Source organism: Triturus cristatus, chromosome 9, assembly GCF_964204655.1.
Source record: "Triturus cristatus chromosome 9, aTriCri1.1, whole genome shotgun sequence".
NCBI lineage: Eukaryota > Metazoa > Chordata > Amphibia > Caudata > Salamandridae > Triturus > Triturus cristatus.
Window position 1 is genome coordinate 100613954 of NC_140592.1, and position 21017 is coordinate 100634970.

Here is a 21017-nt window from a genome sequence, read left to right on the forward strand (position 1 = left end):
ATAAAATGCAAGGAGCATATTGACACATACCTGTACATATATAGATACCACAGAGGCTAATCAGATGAAAATGTAAAAGCAGAACAAAGGTCTTTGGCAGTAAAGGGTAGGGGCTCCTGATCAGCTGGAAAATACCGCATCAAAGTTAGGTTCCCTTTCTTTCCCCCTAAAACAAAAAGTGAAAAAGACAAGAAAATCAAATAAAAAAACACTTAGTATTAGCCAAGTGAGGGAAAGAAAAAACCTAAGGTAGAGGACTCCAGAAAATAACAGGAGATCAGTCCTCCTCCAGATGTCTTCTACGTTCTTGCCCAGTGGTCCACCCGCCAGGGAACCTGGGGCCAGATGTACAATGCTTTTTAGCGTGCACAAACGGGTTTTAGACCCCTTTGCGTGCGCTAAAAAGTATGGGCCCATGTACAAACAGTATTTTGTGAGTTGCAAAAAAATTGCGATTGGCAAAATACATCTTTGCAACTCGCTATTAGGAAGGGGCATTCCCTTGTATGTACCAATGTTTTGCGACCGCAATTGCAGTCGCAAAACACTCGCAAATTACCACCTATTTCAAGTGGTAATGCATTCGCAACTGGGAAAGGGTCCCCAGTGGATCCCTCCCTTTGGAAATGCATGCAATATTTATTTTGAAGAGCAGGAACTGGTCCCAGGGACCACTGCCTGCCCTTAAAAAATGAAACGAAAATGTTTCTTTTTTTTTTTTAATGCATTCCGTTTTCCTTTAAGGAAAACGGGCTGCATTAAAAAAAAAAGCTGCTGTATTTAAAAGCGGTCCCAGACATGGTAGTCTGCTGAGCCCAGCAGGCCACCATCCCTGGGAGGCCCTGTCATTCCCAATGGGCTCGCAAATTGCGAGAGGCTCATTAATATTCATGAGCCTCGCAATTTGCGACCCCATTGGGAATCGCAAACAGTGTTAAACACACTGTTGTACATGCCAAATAGCGCCTCGCAAATTGTGAGTCGCAAAAGCGATGCAATTTGTGAGGCACTATTTGGCAGGTCGTACATCTGGCCCTTGGTATCTAGATATTAATATATTTAATATTGAAACATATATTTCAATTTTTTTCTCCTAACCATATTGGTTCTGTTGCCACCACAAATGTTAAGTGGGACTTGCTCAATGGCAAAGTAGAATAGATTAGATCTGTCACTATGATGCATTTCTTGAGGGGCATTCCATAGGGTAGAGAGATCGGCATTAGCAATTAACCTCACATGCGCCAGTCTTCTTTTTAATTCGATGTATCTTACTACCCTCATACCGTTTGTCACAAGAGCATTCCAATATATTCATACCAAATTGTAAGCTGCATAGAGAATTAGGTAATGTTCCTCATACCCCTGCGATACGGTACAGCAAATTACTTCTTAAATCTACTGTATTCGCAGGCCTTACATTTCCTGCATGGAAAGAAACCTTTGAGGATGTTGAGATTGGTATTCCTCACTGCAATATTAGTGTGGACAACGTGTCCCTCAAAGTTAATTCCTCCTGTGTGATATATTGGGTTTATCCTCAAGAAGGTCACTTAGAATAGGATCACATTTGAGAATCCTCCCATTTTTTTGGAAGCTCCCTAGTACTTCCTTAGCTCTATTGTTGCATGTAGTTCTCCTCCTAGTAGTGGTATTCAGGTTTTCTGGACTATTGGATGTGTTCTGAAAAAGGATACAGCCTCTGTGATACCATTCCTTTTCGCCCTCAGCAGCTACTCAAGCGGAATGTACACATTGAGAATTTCCAGGTGGCTACTAAGCATGAAGAATACTGTTGCCATCTGTAGATGTTTTAAAGAGACTTGTCTATCTTTTGTTCACTTTAACCCCTTCAGTGCCCATGACGAGCTGGACTCGTCATGGGCCGCGGTGGCGCTGTGCCCATGACGAGTCCAGCTCGTCATAGACCCCGCCCGCTAATGCAACGGCCGGCACTGGGCGGGGAAAGGGGCGGGCACTGAAGGGGTTAACCTCAATCACTACCTCAAGAAATTCCAATCATTCTTTACTCACTGTATAGGGGAAGCTCAGGTTAATGGTTTTAACTTTAATCTTGTTAACAAAACCTCTTGCTGAATTTTCTGTACACTTCCATATAATGAACAGGTCATTGATGTAATGGAGCCACACAACGGCCCGTTCCATACTACTGGCAGCCTCTGGTGCAATGGACACCTGTTCCTCACACAAGCCCATGAATAGATTTACAAAGCTGGGTGCGAAACAGGTGCCCATCACAGTTCGTGTCCAGTGTCTGTATTAAGGCCCATTGAACATAAAGATGTTGTTAGTAAGACAGTAGCGTATCATGTCCAACAACTTATTGGTGTGTGCCCAAAGGTGAATAGATCTAGCCCTCTGAACGTGTTGACATGCCTCAATGCTTTATGTAATGCATCTTTTAGAATCAAAGCAATTGTTTTGTTTTTATCAAACATGCTAGTCATTGCTTATCACAGAGTTCACAATTTATGAGCTCTTATTGTGAGAACTGATCTCAAGGAAGCAATAAGAAATAAAGGAATCATTGCTCTGATTCGAAAAGGTGCATTGCATGTGAATACCTTTTACAATCAGTGTCACCACACAGAAAAGGTGGATTTCCTAAAATCAATCTTTAAAGAGTACATTGTGGTGACAATGGGATTATGGGTGTTGAACCCTTGTGTCACTGATACAGGCTACTATATCGTTTGGTTTCCACACTAAGGGGCTGATTACGATGGCGTCGTAAAAGGCTCCGACTGTCTGTCAGAGCCTTTGTCGACCGCATCGTAATATGCTTGTTGGATTCCTTTCTGACCACCTCATTACGATGGAGGCATTTAGAAAGGAAGATGAATGGTCAATCTGACTGGCTTCCGACGGGCAGGCAGTAATCCCAAGGGCATCTCTTCTGCGGGATTATGATGTTGGGTTTCGGCAGCCTTTCCGTGCTGGCCTTTCTGACACAGAAAGGCTGTCGGAACTCGACGTTGAGGGCCCCCCGCAGGGCCCCCTTGGGTGCGCGGCCTCCGGTTGGAGGCCAATCGGTGCCCCCCTGTTGATCCCTGCACCTCCTATTTTACAATGGGAGCATGCATTCCAGCCGGAATACATGCTCCCTTTGTAAAGTATAGGAATGCGACCGAACAGTGTTCGGTCGCATCCTAATTGGTCGGTTGGGACTGCCGACCGGGTGTCAGTCGGTCCCAAGACCGAGACTGTGTCCATCATAATAGGGCCTTGATCACTTTTCAGAGAGCACTTTTTTGCAGTGGGTGCAGAGTTCTCCTAGGCACAAAACGTCAAGTGTGCTGCTTTTTTTATCAAAATCAATCATACATCTCTGCCAAAAGACATACTTGACATGGCTTCAAGGTGACTTTTTTTGATCTCAGGCATTCTTGTCAAGTTCATTTTAAAATGTAAGGAGCATTGTAATGGACGCAAATGAAATGCCTGTGTTTGCAACAGTTGTCAGTAGATTTCCAGAGGTTGATAGATACAAATTCTTATGTTTAAGAAACCTGCTGCAGTTTCTTGGACTCAACGGATAAAGAGAAAAGTGAATATTCAGATTTCATCTATTGGAACCAATAACATTTCACCTCTGAAACTTAAGCACAGTTTTGTATCAAGGGATACTCAGCCTGTTTATACTGACTTCTACCACACACCCTCTTTAAACACACACATTTTGCAATGACTTAATTGGGAAGTGTGTACATTACCACATCTGTTTTGGCATTCACAGCTGATTCCAATGGGACTTGAGATACAAACATGATCTAAAGGACTGCTTCTCCCAGAGTATTATGAATAGGGAGCATTTGAAGGACTGATGCCAGTGACTCCCATGGATAGTCACCTCAGTGCTTGCTATGAAATTATGGAAATTTAAATCTAAAAGTTCTGCTGAAAGTCACACATTACTTAACAGGAGTTGTAGTCTTGTCTATGCAACTGTGTTTGGGAAACTTTTCATGTCCATTTAGAGGTGGAGGAAGAGCCAAGTTTGCCCAACAGAGTGTCAACTGTTTTGACATGGTGATCCGTCCCCCCCATTGACCACCCTGTCACAGTTACAATTAGACTGTGTTATTTAGGGTGGGGTGACTGTCATTGGGTCACCAGATCAATTGGTAGCCCTGAATGGCAGGGAAAACTAATTGCATGCCAGAGCTAATAGTTCTTCTTATGCCAGCAATGCATTACTGCTTTGGGAGCTTGTTCACAGTCCTCGCTGCAATTGCAGCACTGACTGTTGCAAAGAACACTTTAGAGAATCCAGCCAAGCAGGGCCTTTGGTGACCAGGTGGTACAGTAGGACACCCAATGCCCGAACACTGGATCTGGCCCTAAGCTATCACAGTGCCTCTACAATTAGGCTTTGTAAGAATTAGGAGTATTACATGTGGGGGTGAGAAAACACCTCAAAGAAAAATCAAATACCAATATTTAAAGTTGAAATAAAAAATTGTACCGAAAATCACAAAGCACTAACCGCGGTTATCTTGCCATGCTACACCCGTTTAAAGTCCTAAATTAAGGCTGACACCAATCGGTTGCCGGTTGGCTACAGGGACCAGGTTTGTCCCAGTGGAAAGTTTACCTTCTGACTTTATGGCGAATATAGTTTGATGTAGAAAAAGGGGTCATCAACGTGTCAGCGGCAGGGCAAGCTACAAGCTAGATCCAAAGTGGGGCTCAACGATGGAAGGTTTTTAAAGTGAGGGGTCCTGGTATGGTCGGCAATGAACATGGGAAAGCTCCGATCAGGTGACGTCTGAAGTCATTGTCCAGAAAGGCTTTGACATCGACCGGTTGCTGCTTGGCATAGGTCCCAATAAAGCCCTGTACGTTCTGACGTAGAAAGTTTTCTGGTAGTCCACACTCGTAGAGCAGGGTGAACCTGTAAGCTGAGGCTGATTGGCAATTCAACATCAATGGTTTGCAGTCTCAATGTAGGCCCCGGTCTCCGTCAGTTCTCCAGGCAGAAAGTTATAAAAACATTTCTGTCTCAGCTGTTGCAGTGGGGACTGCAGGAATACACTTGAACACCAGCCAAGGGTTCAATACTTTGAGGTCCACTGTATGGAAGCCATCCACATCTCACAACAGGGGAGCCATCAACAGTCAGGTGACAATGGTAACTGGCAGAAAAGCCCTTTTGGGTTAGGCAGAAAAATGACAACTTTCTAAAAGTGTCATTTCTGAGATGGTAATGTATAACCAGAATTGACCATTAGAATGGATTACTACGATTCCTTGAATCATTTTCTAGAAGCTCCCAAACAGGATTCAAGCACTATAAATTGTTATAGTGTTAGCCAGTGTTTTAATATGGGAGAGACAGCCTTACTACAGTGAAAAATTACTTTGAAGATTTTTCACTGCCCCGACATGTAAAACATTAAATATGCATGTCCTTTGTATTAAATACCGTGCAACCTGCCCTAAGGGTACTTAGGGCCTACCTTACCGGTGAGTATTAAAAAGGAAGGACTAGACCTGTCAAAATGTTTTTTTTCCAGGTCCATATCACAGTTAAAGACAACAGGCCTGATTCACAAATGGCCTCCGCACTCGTGGAGGAGGCTCTTAAGTCATGGGGGAGTCTCCGCAAACAGGGCAGAATCTCTGTAATGAGAAGTCTCATTGCAAAGATTCCGCTATGAGTGCGGAGACTCCCCCGCGACTGCCGGGCCTCCGCCTCGAGTGCGGAGGCCCTTCGTGAATCAGTTCCTCCATACCCAGGCTGCAGAGGCAGACCCAGGTGTATGTTTTATAGAGCTACTTTAGTTGGTGGTACTATTAGTGCTGTTGTCCACTAAGGTCATTTAGTTTACAAGCCCATGGAACAAATAGTTCAAGGGACTTATGAGTAATTGAAATGTGGCAATTAAAAAGATGTCAATGTTGCCATGTTTAAAGAGAGAACACAAGCACTTTACCACTCGATACCAGGAGTAAAGAGCGCAAAGCCCTATTTCCAACAAAAATGTATTCAGCTAACAAAGGCAACAATCTGGGCAGATACCATGCAAAAGATGGTCTTTTCTAACAGAATTAAAAACAGAAATAATCTTCTGTGAGAAAGTTGTGGCTTTTCCTTTGGTAGAATTGCTGAAGCAGGCTGGCATATCCTTAAAAGATCCAAGTGTTATAGGTGCAACAACCAGTCAAACAACAATACAGTAAGGAACTTAAAAGGTTCATATTGAAGGCCTTATTAAGAATTTAACTGAAATTGGGATATTGGTTGAGGGGATTTGAAGCCCCTCTCAGGCAACAACCACAATCCTTGTTCAGGTGAAACATAAAAGTCGCTAAATTAACCACTGCTTAACCCTCTTGTAACTTGGCACAAAAGCAGTCAGATTTACTTAGAGGCAATGTGTAACGTATTTATGCAGCCCACGAACAGTCATTAGAAGAAACACACAACACATGAAAGATCCCAAGCCAATTTTGGAAAATAGAGTCAATTCTAATAAATAAAATGATACCAGACAATAAAAATCCAGTCAGTAGAACCGTTGTCAGGTTCCTTTGTGTGTCCAGGAGGCTAAGGGACACATGCATCAACATAAATAAAAGCGAATCTTTATTTGCGATTATTAAGGAATCGCAATTAAAGAATTGCTATTGCCTATGCATGTAGGAATCGCAAAAAAAAATTGCGATTCCTACAAATTAATTCCCAGAGGCCCATAGGAATTAAAGGGAATTGCATGCACAATTTGCGAGTACGTAATAGATACTCGCAAATTACGCATGCAATTTCAAGGGTGTCAAAAGGATACCCTGTTGCACTCCTGACATTGTTAAGTGAACACATGTTGCACACACACATGCCCCAAGGGCAGGTGTGTGTGTGTAACCTGGAACTTTGAAAAATGCACTTTAGTGCATTTTTCAAAGTTTTTGCAAAATACCATCAAGTTTCATTTGACGGTATTTTGCATCCCCTAAGAGCGAAATCGCTATTTTTAATGGCATCATGCATTGCATTTCAGGCATCGCAATTTGCAATTCCTTAAATGCAATCACAATTTAAGTAATCGCAAATTTTGCGATTCCTTAAATTGCGATTTTTTCATTGGGGATGATGCATCCCAAATGCAAAAATACCGGTCGCAAAGGGGCAGATTTTGCGAATCTGCCCGTGTGGGACCGGTTTTTCCTTTAATGCATGTGGCCCTTAGCCCTTTGAAATGTAAGTGGGGCAGGGTACAGCTCCTCCCCCAGCAATCCTGCCCACTCCTAAGCCCCTTTTGGTTTACTGTCTGGAAGCAACACACAAACCCAAACAGCAGAACCATTGATATTCATGTGACCCTGGACACTGGCATCCATTCACAGTTATGTGACCCAGGACAGTTGTAGTGGCTCAAATGGTTGGGACAAGTAAAATTCAAACTTACTAAAAGTGGAATTTTCAGAATTGTGACTTAAATCAATAAAAAGGATTTAATATTACAATGCATTTGAGTGTTAATAGCATATTTCTTTCTGCACAAATCATGTTATCAATTATTAACGATAATAAGGTCATTCAGTGTTGGTAAATAGTAAAGAAAGGCCTTGCAACAGTGAATAATGACTTTAGTAGTTTTTTACTGCCAGGACATGTAAAACCTAAGTATGCATGTCTACTTTTTGAATGCGATGCACCCTGCCCCATGAGACTTTAGGGCCTACCTTAGGCGTGATTTACAATTATGAATAAGGAAGGTTTAGGCCTGGCAAAAGGTTTCTTATGCTAGGCCAAAATGGAAGTTTAAAAACTGCACTCTAGGCTGCGACATGTTTTATAAGGCTACTTCAGTGGGTGGCACAATGAGTGCTGTAGGCCCATTAGTAGCATTTAATTTACAGTCACTAAGTACATGCAGTATACAAGTAAATTAAACATGCCATTAGGTGTATGCCAATTTTACCATGTTTGAAGGGGAGAGCACAAGCTCTTTAGCACTGGCTAGCAATAGTAAAGCGTGCAGAGTCCTGAAGAAAACAAAAAGGAATCAGCAAAACAGGAGTGAAAACATAGGTTTGAGAGAATACCACACCAAGGATGTCAGGTATGTCAATGAAACTCCTTCAAAACCTGGTGGATATCCCATGTAACGAAGTTCAAGGCATATGCTGCAATGCACTTATAATATGGCAGACAGTCTGTCCCATCTGCCATACTCTAAAAAAGTAGGTGAGGAAAACAAAGGGAAGGCATTTTAAATTTTTTGCAGATCCAATGGTAGAGGATAGTTGAAGGAGGGGGAGGTCAACCTTTTCTTATTAACTAATACCTTTGGCACAGTTATAGTGATCTGCACAAAATTCGGCAGATTTAGCATGTTTAGCTTGTTCTTGGTATTCTCAGTTTCATGCCAGCTCCTTTGGTGGGGGCACATTTATGGAGCAAAACAAAGTTAATTTGCTAATAAATTTGGCACTGTTTGAGGACTCCAAACAAACATTGACAGACTTGTAGCTGATTTAGCTTTCTGTTGGTATGTTAAGTAGGGGTGGCGCAGGGCCTAGCCAGAGGCCAGGCAATGCAGCACCAGGGGGTTGTTTGCTGTCTGTCTGTGGGTGATTGACCGCAGGTGAGGTCCTATAGCTATCCCACTGCTGCACAGAGCCAAAGGCTTCCTGTAGGGGAGAGGTGTAGGAGAAGGGTCGGCTGCAAAATATTGGTGTGTTGTTCGGCCTCCTGTGGGGCAAAGGCAGTGCACAGTGGGGGTGGCTGGCCATAGGGCTTGACCTGTGGCCAACCCCCCACAGGCAGGCAACGCCCAGGTGGTAGTGTCGCATGACTGGCCTTGGGTCAGGCCCTACACCCAACCCCCTCCTTGACCTTGGGCGGCCAATCCACCCCTACATGGCATGTCCACAGAAAGCTTAACCTGCTAGTAGTTGGGTGTCCAAGGGTGGTTGGGTGCAGGGCTTGGGCAGAGGCAAGGCCCTGGGACCAACCACCATCCATTGAAATGAGGTGGTTGACAGCCAGCAGGGGTATGGGCACATATATATAAATATAACAAAAACACACACAAACACACATGCGTATATATATATATATATATATATATATATATATATATGTGTGTATATATATATATATTATCTACTGGCGGTCACCAGTAGATAGTTATAGTTAGGACCTATTTTCCATAGGAAATCCGCAACATTCTATTTGGAATAACGTTGGCGCCGGTTAACGAATCCTCGCGAAATTTTCCAAACTTTTGGCCAGCTCCGCTGCGCTCCTACCCTGAAAGTTTTGCGGTGATCCGTCAAGCGGGGGCCGAGAAAAAAGGGGGTCCTAAAACATGTTTTCCCCATGCAATTTCCCATAGGATCTGTTGTCGCAGCTACAGCCCGAACCGCTGAACGGAATGACACCAAATTTGGCAAAGAGGTAGTCCTCAGTTCAGACTCGTGCCTTTTGCATATATGGTGTGAATCTGTTCAGTAGTTCCTGAGAAAATGAGGGTAAAAAAGTTAGTGATATCTATGGCCGCGGAGGATCCGCGGACCGTACCCGCACCGTAAGCGCACCCTCCCCGAACCGAGCGCGCACCCTCACGATCGCGCGCTGAATGCTAATTGGCTGTCGAGTGTCTCTCTACATTCGAAACCAGGAACTGTTGGCGGCCATTTTCTGCCTCAGTAGAAGCGAGGCTGAAGATGCAAGGGGAATAAGTGTGTAAAACATATAAAGGGGGCAGAGTGGAAATACTCTGACCCTCTAGAGGTGCTTAGGGGGTCCCAGAAGAACCCCCTGGGGCCCCCTTTTTTTAAAAAAAAACGGGGAAATGCGCGCACAGTGCGCATATCCTATCGCGTTGTATGCACGGATTCTCTCGCGGTGGGTGCGCGGATCCACGGCAACGTTTTTTGAAAAACGAAAAGAAATCATTGGTTATATGACAACTTTCTATACTGAAAGGTAGGGTGTATATTTCTGTTTTTTAAAGGTATGATTGTTATTGGTTAACAAAAACAGGTTGTAAGGAATATTATATATGATAAGCTGATATGTTGAAAAGTCAAGCACACTTCCTGTCTTGTGTAGGAACATTGTGTGCTGAACTTGTGACCTGTGAGCTCAGTGCAGTGTTCCATGACCTGTTTCTATGGTAACAGGCAGAAGGCAGATTGGGGGAAGGGTTGAAATGTCTTTCAGTTGAAAAGGGTTGAAATGTTTAACAAATAGAAATGTGTGTTTGCTTTTGAGTTTATGTGTGAAGGATTGTGATTTGATGTTAACATGTATATGTGTGGAAAATGAAAGGGAAACTTTTCCATTCTTTGTTTTTGCTGAGAGGTGCACAGTGTAGAGATTCTGTAAAAGAAAATATGGTGAGTGACTGATATACTTCTTAATCTACAAAAGAACTTGAAAGATGAGTTATTTAATTGTGAGGGGATGTATGTAGACTATTTTGATTTTAATCAAACTAATGTATTTCTCCTGCTAAAGTGTAGGGAGTACTTTTTTTCTCTACAATCCTATTGACAGTGTGTGTGCATGTAGAAACCATTCTGTGATAAGCATTTGTGTTTTTCATATGTTTGCAGACAGATAACTGTGCTGTTTTTATATTTTGGTAGAATTAGAAACCAGTCATTGTTTATGAATTTGTGAGATGTTATGTTTCTATACTAAAATGTAGTACTACTTCTAGATGAAGAAATGTGATTTGGTATAGTGCAAGGGATAGTGTTGTTTGTCTAGAATCACACAGTGAGTCTGTGTGCATTTGGGAACCTCTGTGAGAGAAGCATTTGGTAACATTGTGTATTTGCTGACAGATAACTGTTTTAACCTGTCATGTTGTGAAGTTTTAGTAGCATTAGAAGACAGTTATGGCTTATGATTTGATTAAATGAGTCAGGCTTTGACAGAAAAGTGCAGTCCTGAAATATGTAGATTGTGTGCAGTTCCCTTACCACTTGCACTGTAGTGAATGAGTTTTGGTAAACTCCTAGGGATAGTGGTGCTTGTCTAGAATCACAGTGTGAGTTAGTGTGTTTTTGGGATCAGTGTGAGAGAAGCATTTGGTGACATCATATATTTGCTGACAGATAACTTTTTTTAAACCTGTCATGCTGTGAAGTTTTAGTAGCATTAGAATTAAGGGTGGGCGTAGTTCGCGAAGTAGCACTTCGCGAAGCTACGCAAAGTGAAGTTCGCACTACGCGAGCTACGCGTAGCACTTCGCGAACTGCGAAGTAACATGTTCGCACTGTGCAAGATGTTGTTTTCAATGATTGCACAGTGCGGACAAGCAACCGGCACTGTGCAATCATTGAAAATGGCATCTTGCACAGTGCGAGCTGTAGTTTTCTGCTGCTCGAGTAGATTTTTACTCGAGCTGCAGCTTTCTCAACGCGAACTGGTAGTTTCTCATCGCGAGCGGTCGCGAGCATACGCGACCCCTCGCAATGAGAAACCTGACCTTCTCGCGTTGGGAATCTCGCCGGGAGGTTTATTTTCCATGCTCGCGATCGCGAACAAGGAAAAAGTCTCGCCAGGATGTCATTTTGCTTGCTCGCGGTCGCCAACTTGACGTTGAGGACCGCGAGCAAGCAAAAAATGACCGCAGCACTACGCAACACTACGCTACGCGTGTTCGCACTGTGCTACGTGCAGTTCGCGTAGCGCGAAGTAGCGCGAACTTCGCAAACTACGCGAGCGTAGCGTAGTGCTTCACCCAGGCCTAATTAGAATCCAGTCTTTGCTTATGCGTTGATTAAATGAGTCATGCTTTGACACTGATGTGCTGTACTTAATATGTAGATTGTGTTCAGTACCATTAACTCTTCTAGACTAGTGAATGAGTTTTGGTAAACTCCTAGGATAGTGTTGATTGTCTAAAATCACACTGTGAGTCTGTGTGCATTTGGGTAAGGATTGTGAAAGAAGCATTTGGTAACATTGTGTATTTGCTGACAGATAACTGTTTTAAAACCGGTCATGTTGTCAAGTTTTAGTAGCATTAGAAGCCAGTCTTTGCTTATGCTTTGATTAAATGAGTCAGGCTTTGACACAAAAGTGCAGTCCTGAAATATGAAGATTGTGTGCAGTTCCCTTACCTCTTCCACAGTAGTGAATGATTTTTGGTAAACTCCTAGGTATAGTGGTTGTTGTCTAGAATCACACTGTGAGTCTGTGTGCATTTGGGAACCACTGTGAGAGAAGCATTTGGTAACATCGTGTATTTGCTGACAGATAACTATTTTAAAACCTGTCATGTTGTCAAGTTTTAGTAGCATTAGAAGCCAATCATTGCTTATGCGTTGATTAAATGAGTCAGGCATTGACACTAAAGTGCAGTCGTGAAATATGTAGATTGTGTGCAGTTCCCTTACCACTTCCACTGTAGTGAATGAGTTTTGGTAAGCTGCTAGGGATAGAGTTGTTTGTCTAGAATCACACTGTGAGTCTGTGTGCATTTGGGAACCACTGTGAGCGAAGTGTTTGGTAACATCGTGTATTTGCTGACAGATAACTGTTTTAAAACATGTCATGTTGTCAAGTTTTAGTAGCATTAGAGGACAGTTATGGCTTATGCTTTCATTAAATGAGTCAGGCATTGACAGTAAAGGGCAGTCGTGAAATATGTAGATAGTGTGCAGTTCCCTTACCACTTGCACTGTAGTGAATGAGTTTTGGTAAACTCCTAGGGATAGTGGTGCTTGTCTAGAATCACACTGTGAGTTAGTGTGTATTTGGGATCACTGTGAGAGAAGCATTTGGTAACATCATGTATTTGCTGACAGATAACTGTTTTAAAACCTGTCATGTTGTGAAGTTTTAGTAGCATTAGAAGCCAGCCTTTGCTTATGCTTTGATTATATGAGTCAGGCTTTGACATAAAAGTGCAGTCCTGAAATATGAAGATTGTGTGCAGTTTCCTTACCAGTTCCACAGTAGTGAATGATTTTTGGTAAACTCCTAGGATAGTGTTGCTTGTCTAAAATCACACTGTGAGTCTGTGTGCATTTGGGTAAGGATTGAGAGAGAAGCATTTGGTAACATCGTGTATTTGCTGACAGATACCTGTTTTAAAACCGGTCATGTTGTGAAGTTTTAGTCACATTAGAAGCCAGTCTTTGCTTATGCTTTGATTATATGAGTCAGGCTTTGACATAAAAGTGCAGTCCTGAAATATGAAGATTGTGTGCAATTTCCTTACTAGTTCCACAGTAGTGAATGATTTTTGGTAAACTCCTAGGTATAGTGGTTGTTGTCTAGAATCACACTGTGAGTCTGTGTGCATTTGAGAACCACTTGGAGAGAAGCATTTGGTAACATCGTGTAATTGCTGACAGATAACTAATTTAAAACCTCTCATGTTGTTAAGTTTTAGTAGCATTAGAAGCTAGTCTTTGCCTATGCATTGATAACATGAGTCAGAGTTTGACACTAAGGTGCTGTACCATGTACTATTCTGTTCACTGTGGCAGAACTGAAAATTTAAAAGTTTTACCTAAGCACTGTCCTAGAAGTAGTCTGATTATTTAGTCAGTTTCTAAGTACCAAATAGATTGCTTCAAATGTCCATGCAGTATGCATGTAGTGTTCTAACATACTATACACTTGTCTTTTACACCTTCAATTTCCTAGTCAGTATCCATACACTTCCAGGAAACATCCTGTCACTTCCTTTGCAGTTTTCTAGAGACCCATTCAACAGCATGTACTAATTCATTCACTGTGCTAAAAGCCAAACACTTATAAATTCACCAAGACACTCTCTTTCCAGTACTCTAATGATTCAGTCACTTCCTAAGTATTCATGCACTGAGCCAGGTCTTAGCACATGGACTTCTTCAAACCCCTATCCACTATGCATGCAGTCCTCTAACCATCTACACACTTGTCTTTCACACCTTCAATTAACCAGTCAGTATCCGTTCACTTCCAGCAAACACCCTGTCACTTCCCTTGCACTCCTCTAGTGACCCATTCAGCATCATGTACTAATCCATTCACTGCGCCAAACCCTAATAAATTCACCCAGGCACTCTCCTTGCAGTACTCTAATCATACAGTCAGTACCCAAGTACTCATCCAGTGACCCAGGCCTTAGTATATGGACTGCGTCAAACCCTTATCCACTATGCATGCAGTCCTCTAACCACCTACACAATTGTCTTTCTGACCTTCAATTCCCTAGTCGGTATCCATACACTTCCACGAAATACCCTGTCACTCCGTTTGCAGTCCTCTAGTGACCCATTCAGCACCATGTACTAATCCATTCACTGTGCTAAAACCCAAACACTTATAAATTCACCAAGATACTATCTTTGCAGTACTCTAATCATTCAGTCAGTGTCTAAGTATTCATACACTGAACCAGGCCTTAGCACATGGACTGCTTCAAACCCCTATGCACTAAGCATGCAGTCTTCTAACCACCTAGACACTTGTCTTTCACACTTTCAATTTCCTAGTCAGTATCCATACAGTCCAGCACTTGTCACTGCCTTTGCACTCCTCTGGTGACCCATTCAGTACCAAGGACTAATCCATTCCCTGTGCGAAAAGCCTAGCACTTATAAATTCATCTAGGCACTCTCCTTGCTGCACTCTAATCATTCAGTCAGTACTCAAGTAGTCATGCAGTGAGCCTGGCCTTAGCACATGGACTGCTTTAAATACCTATGCAGTATGGATGCAGTCCTCTAATCACCTACGAAGTTGTGTTTCACACCTTAAATTCCCTAGTTAGTATTCATACTCTTCTAGCAAACACCCTGTCACTCACCCAGTGTGTCTCCTTACAGTACTGTAATCATTTAGTCAGTTAGCATGTAGAGTTTTAGTGAGGTAGGCTTTAGGGCATGAACTGCTTCAAAGTAGTATACACTATGCATGTAGTGTTTTAATGATCGTATCACTTGTGGTTCAGGGCTATAGTTTCTTAGTCAGTTTTTATATAAAATGTGTTTGTACTTTTTTAAAGATACAGAACAGGAGTGTTTCTCATCTGTTTGCACTCTTCTCGTGCAAGATTGTTTGGATGAAGGGTCCTTAGGTGTTTCATCATACTTGCTGTGTCACACGAGTATTTTTTGTTAGGATCCCCTCGTAACAGAACTCTTTGGCGAATCTTGCGAATGAAGAAGATGGCATTGGTCTTTGTTTACCCCTTGGAAAAAGTTAAAAATTTCTTCACCACTGAAGAAAAACGTTGTGTGCGTGGTGCCTTCTGCAAAAAAAATTCCTCAGATTCGGTAAATATTTTAAAGCGGCAACATTTACAGTTTTTGTAAGTTAAACTTATAAAATTTTGTTAGCTGTATACATTTTATATATCTGTGATTTGTTTCTTGTGGTATTTTGTTGAGAATACCATGTTGTTTTTTTTTTAACAATCTTTCTGATTTTCCAGGTCTGTCGTCGAGATCCGTGGTTCCCACAGGAGTGTTCCGCCTTGTTGTTTTGTATTATTGTTGTTACATTTTGTTTATTAGTTTATTGTTTATATTTATGTTAATAAAAAAATAAAGATTGAAAATAGTTTATCGTTTATATATTTATTATTATAAAAAAATAAAGATTGAAAATAGTTTATCGTTTATATATTTATTATTATAAAAAATAAAGTTTGAAAAAAAAATTAATAATGTTTTTGGTTGTTCTCTTAACTGCTGTGTGACTCTTTCTTGTTCTTATTACTGTTATTTGATGGAGTCCACCATGGTGTTAAATTTTGGGGCACTTATCGCTGGAATACTGGTGATATCTTCAGTTTGCACCAACTTCTGAATAGTGTGTTAGATTTATCTCAACTTTACTTCTGTTAAAGTGCTGATAATGAAATGGAGACTAGCCGTTCCCGTGCAAAAAGACACGAGGTGCACCTTTCCGATTTATTCTAAATACTAAAATCCTGTATTGAATTGCACTGAGGTATTGGCTGCACTTACAGTGTACACACAAAATCTATTAAGAAATCTCATTGTATTTATATTGATTGGGAATAGTGCGTCAGGTGCTGGATCTTGACGAGATACACTGCTCAGTTCATATATTGTTCTGCACACGAAAAAAATCACATCACAACTTTCACACCAATTGCAATGCGAAAGAAATTCCGGCGATAAGACACGTTATCACCAGGGATTTTACACCTGCTTTCTGCTGGTGTTAAGCAGGACAACTACCTGCACCATGAAAGGGAACACAGCCAAGAGCCACACCAGAACACCCACAGGTGCCATAGAGTCAATGAGCATGATACAGGGATACCCATGAGGGCCAGAAGACTTATCTCAACAACTCCAGGACCGCCAATGTCCCCCAAACCCACATCTTAGTAAGTGTGTCCCTGTGGTCATTGTCTTAGCATGATAGGCACGAGCCCTGCAACATCATAGTGTTCTGTCACCTCAGCGTTGGCAGTGAGCCTGGATGTGTAGCTACGCACGCATCCTCCTGCATGCACAACTGGCGAGTGCTGGTCTGGGGTTCACAGATCAGTGGAGGGGTGTGCCTATCCGGCAAGGGGAACGGGGTGTCTCGGACATGTCCGTGTACAGGGAGTGCGGTAAGTGTGTCTCTGTGTTCTGGTGTGGCCTGTTTCAAGAGCCGCAGCAGTCGATGTTGTAAAGTGGCATGCACCACCTCCAAACGGCACTGTGATGTTGTAGTTGGAATGTAGCAGGACATGCGCAAATAGGCATTACAATGGTGTGCCGTACGAGTGCACGAGATACAACAGCGCACTGCACAAAAGTGTGGGGCCTCGTGGGAGGGAGAAGCAGCCGTTTGGCAGCATAACACACAGTGAACTCGACCATGTGCCACAAGCTGGGCGTCTCATCCATGATGACCACGGTCGCAGACATCCCACAACACCAACGACTGGCCTTTGTACACATCCTGTATGTATGCTCCTTGTTAGTGTGTTTCATTTTGGCCATTGTTTGTCTATACTTGTGCTGTACTTAATTTTGCATGTGTGCCATTTTGCCCATCTCCCCCCCTCCCCCCACTCCCAGCTTCTTCCTCTTCCTAGTGCTGTTGTGTCTATAATTTTGTTGCTGCACACATAAATACATGTAAAGAATAAATTAGAATAGTTCCTTGATTCTTTTAGGTTTCAAAACTTCTCTATTGGTTTCTTTTTAATTTTCCATATGAACCGTTTTTTAAATATTCAACAACACATAGAAGTCAGAAGTGCAACGTATTCTATCAACACACTTTCTAGAACATTCTACAATACGTACAGGTTAAAAGTTCATCAATTTTTTAAAACTTTACGATATTTTTTTGTAACATTTTCTTGAACATTTAACGACACGTGCAGGTTAAAAGTTGACAATTGTTTTAAGTTCGAACAGTGCCTTCCAAATGCAAGTAGCAGGTGTGGTTCAGCTGAGCAAATTTTATCCTATGATATGTACTCCATGTTGAAACTGCTTTTTCTTAACCAATCACAAAGATGCTTTTCCACAAAACTAATGTGCACCCTACTTTTAAAAAAGAATGCTTTTCATGATATCTTTAGAGATAAGTTATAGATAGGAATTAGCATTTAAAAAACCTTTGAAATTCACTGAAAAAAACATAGGTTTCATGCACGTTATAGTTAGGAATTGTCATTTAAAAAACCTTTGAAATTCACTGAAAAAACCAAAGGTTTCAGGGGCGTTATAGTTAGGAATTGGCATTTAAAAAACCTTAGAAATTCACTGAAAAAACCATAGGTTTCAGAGGTGTTGTAGTTAGCTAGACATTTCCCTCGTACAAAACCCTAGAAATTCCCCTGTTATAGTTAGTTCAGCTAACTATAACTCGCGCCCCCGCAATGCACTGCTGATGACGTCACATATTACATCACTCATGACATGGTCAGTGACATCACTGAGGACATCACAGATGACATCTCAAATGACATCACTGATGACATCACTGATGACATCATCCATTGAGTATGTGTTTCTGAACAGTTTTAATATGTTTAATATATATAGGGAAAGGCCTGTTGAAAAATAAGTGGGTGTGCAAGTGTGTGAATGGATGATTTTCTAGGTGCGTAACTGAGTCTATAAGTGAGTCATTAAATGTATCTTATTGCAGACTAGTGACTAAACTGTGTGAATGTCTGTATGTGTCTGTTTGTTGGTGTATAAGTGGCTGCATGGTTTTGTGAATAGCTATATGAGTGTCTATATGGGTTATTGATTGGTTGCCTGAGTGTTTGTGTGGGTAGGGTGTGTGTGACTCTGTGACTATATGTGTGAGTGGGTGATTCAGTGGGTGTATGTTTTTAAGAGTGCATCTGTGATGGATTGTATGGTTGGGTGAGTGTATGTATGGGTGTGTTAGTGATTGAATGTATATCTCAGTTGTACATGTGTCAGTAACTACATATGTGAAACGCAGTGTATATGTGTGTAAGAGCATATAACTATCTATATGTGAGACTGTGTGATTTTGGGAGTGGCTGTATGCGCCATAGTGCAAGGATATCTGTGTCATGTGCTGTTTGTTTTTCTGCAGGAAGACACAGAATGTGTTAGTATTTTTATGAGTAAGTGAACTTGAGTGTTTTTAACTGTATAGGTGAGTAAATTTTACTGTGATTAATTATTTTTAATTATTTGCATGACTGACTAGATGTGTCAGTACCTCAATGGATGATTGGCGGTGTGTGAGTGTCTATATAGGTGTATAAATGCACAGAGTGACTGTAAGTATGAGTAACTGTACAGGTGAGTGAGTGGACATGTATGTAGACCTAAAAGTCAATGAGTGGGTGAGTAGTTATTGGTATTGGAGTATCTATGGTTATCAAAATGGCCGTCTGAAATTTTGAGTCGGTGTATCAAAGGTTATATTAGGGTGTGAGAAGATGCACTCATTTATTACATGGATGACCTCATCAGTGATGTCATTTGAGATGTCATCAGTGATGTCATCAGTGATGTCACTGACCATGTCATGAGTGATGTAATATGTGACGTCATCAGCAGTGCATTGCGGGGGAACGAGTTATAGTTAGCTGAACTAACTATAACAGGGGAATTTCTAGGGTTTTGTACGAGGGAAATGTCCAGCTAACTATAACACCCCTGAAACCTATGGTTTTTTCAGTGAATATATAGATATATATATAACATGTATAACCACTGAAAACAACTATGTTTAAATTAACATTATAGTTAGATGAATATGTCAATGACAACCTTAATATTTTGAACTAAAGCAAAACTGAAATTCACCAGTTAATGTTAGCAGAGCTAACTATATTTTGCACCCCACCATCTTATGACCTCACATACTACATCACTCACGACATGTTCTATGACATCACTGATAACATCCCGCGTGACATCTTGAGACATCATTGATGACATCATCCAAGCTTCCTTTGTGCACATTACTGTATAAACTAGTATTGCATAAAAGGCCTAAAATTAAGTACAAAATAGCTCAAAACAATGTGAAGCAACATTAATGCCATCACAGATACAACTCCCTTAGGAGTAGCAAGCATTTTTTATGAACTGTGGGCTCTGCCCTCAGACCTGGAGACAACACGAAAGAACCCACTCGACTTGGACATTCCCTACAGAAGAGATTGAACTTCAACAAATAAATGATAAATTCACTTCCAACAAGGATTTTTCAGTGCCCAATTGTAGGGAAAACACACTGTCCATCAACCTGGAAAATGTTGGGAATGCCGTTGCATACTTCTAACGAGGAAGTGGTGGGGCCAAACGGGTGGAGCTTGAAGGTGATGTAGTGCCTATCAAGCAGCAATTAATAAAGAGAACCGTAGACTCTGCCCTCAGACCAGGAGACGATGAGAAAGAACACACTTGCCTTGGACAGTCACTACAGAAGAGATTGCACTCTACTACATCAACGATGCATTCACCTCCTTCAGACTGTTTTTCAACCTGCAGTTGTAGAGAAAACACACTGTCCTTCAGCCTGGAAAATGGTGGGATCACCACTGCATACTATTAATGTGGAAGAGGCAGGGCTAAACAAGGGGAGCTTGTCGGTGATTTGGCGCCTTTGGATATTAATCAGCATTTAAAAGGGAGAACTGTGGATTCTGCTATCAGTCCAGGAGACAAAAAGAAAGAGCCTACTTGTCTTGGAAAGACACTACAGAAGAGATGTCACTCCATGAAATCAGCAATGCATTTACCACTTTCAAGGATTTCAGATCGTTTTTCATCATGCAGTTGTAGAGAAAACATCCTGTCCTTCAGCCTGGAAAATGGCGGGAACATAGGTGCATGCTACTAATGTGGAAGGAGCGGGCCAAATGGGCATAGCTTGTAGGTGATTTGCCATGTTTTTTTTAATGGGGGGGCTGCACCTTCCTCCCCGCCCCCAGCCTATTCTTGCTGTGGGGACCCCATCCACTGGGGCCTGCGTTTAATATAGGTGGATGCCCAGTGCCCACCCAGGGCATCCACCATAGTCAACGGGGAAATAGATCAAAATTCTGCTACTAGCTGGCAGTAGCATTTTTAAAGCTCTTCCCCATCTCCAGAGGCTAAAATAAATTAAAGGAAATCCCTGTGCCGAAATCTCCACCCTTACTGCGGAGATTTACGCAGACATAAGTATAAGGTTTAATAGTAAATGTGGGAGGGATGGAGGTAGTTGCTGGAAACTGAGGAGCACTTATGGCTAAAGAGGAGGGTAAGGTAGGAGTATGGAGTAGTTTTGAGAGGCTTGGGCAGGGGTTTGGAGTGAGACATGCACCCACTAACAAAAGGGTAAGCATATTGCAATTTAAAAACTGCCTTTCTAAAGTTAACTCTGCCAAAAAGCATCCCAACACTCTGTAAATGTATAACAGCTAAGAACTGGAGTCCATTGCCCCACAAAGACCAATAACTGGTACTTTAACTCTAATACCCTCCCCACAGAAAACAGAAAGGAGGTTGGAAGTTGAACTAAAACCCCACATGCACTAATGTTAAAATAAATTACATGATTTAATCTTTAAAAAATA